This window comes from Bison bison, unplaced genomic scaffold (genome assembly GCF_000754665.1).
Source record: "Bison bison bison isolate TAMUID 2011002044 unplaced genomic scaffold, Bison_UMD1.0 scf7180017864173, whole genome shotgun sequence".
Taxonomy (NCBI): domain Eukaryota; kingdom Metazoa; phylum Chordata; class Mammalia; order Artiodactyla; family Bovidae; genus Bison; species Bison bison.
The window spans coordinates 136,580-137,781 of NW_011494745.1; positions in this window are offsets into that span (position 1 = coordinate 136,580).

Consider the following 1,202-nt stretch of genomic DNA (forward strand, 5'->3'; position numbering starts at 1 on the left):
GGAAGGCCAGCAATCGGTTTCGAGGCCCAGGCCAAAGGGCTCCTTCTCTCCAACAGGACTCCTCCGGGTCAGCAAAGAGCAGCCGTGAGAGGTTCCGTGGTCCCTCCCGGCCCGGCGGCCCCGGGAGGCCTTCAGGAGGTCTGTCTGCAAGCAGACGCTCAGGAGCCCGCGTCCTTGCTCACTGCCCAGTTCCTCCCCAGGCACAAAAAACGCTTTATTCCCCCACGGCCCACAGGCTGACGCCTTCCCGGCTTCCTTGTGGCCTCCGGCTGTGTCCTGCATCTGAGGAGGCAGGGAATAATTCCTCCTTTCTTTCTGGAGCTTGCTACCATCCAGGTATTTATAGACGCTGCTGGCCCTGCTGAGACAGCTTTTCTCTCCCGTTTAAATTTAGCTGCCTTTGTCTTCTTCCCCTGACTTATCTCCTAAGCCTGCCTGGGTTTCCTCCACAGCCTTTGTTCCCCCTGTGTTTGCTCCACATCTTCTTTCATCTGCTGAGCTGAAGCAGTCTCGCCAAAGAGATTCTCTGAGGTCTGAATATGACTTCCTCCTCCGCGCGCAGACCTCTCCGCGGTCCGCGCTCTGACCACTTTCCACTTTCTCTCGCACAGACCTCCCCCTCAGCTTCTCTCCATCCTGCCCGTTTACGGAAGGAGAAAGTGGCCCTGGCTAACATGCCAACAGCGCCAGAACCAGCAACCTCCCAATCGTGTCTCCAGGACTGACATATTTACACTATTAATACTATATATAATAGCATTGAAACATGTATAATATCATGTATGAAACGAGTCGCCAGTCCAGGTTCGATGCACGGTACTGGATGCTTGGGGCTGGTGCACTGGGACGACCCAGAGGGAGGGTAGGGGAGGGAGGAGGGAGGAGGGTTCAGGATGGGGAACGCAGGTATACCTGTGGCGGATTCATTTCGATATTTGGCAAAACTAATACAATATTGTAAAGTTTAAAAATAAAATAAAATTTTAAAAAAATGACATCCAAAGGACAAAAAAAAAAAAAACTATATATAAAACGGATAATCAAGGAGAACCTACTGTATAGCACAGCGCTCTGTGGCGACCTAAAGGGATCAGATCAGATCGGATCAGATCAGTCGCTCAGTCGTGTCGGAGTCTTTGCGACCCCATGAATCACAACACGCCAGGCCTCCCTGTCCATCACCAACTCCCGGAGTTCACTCA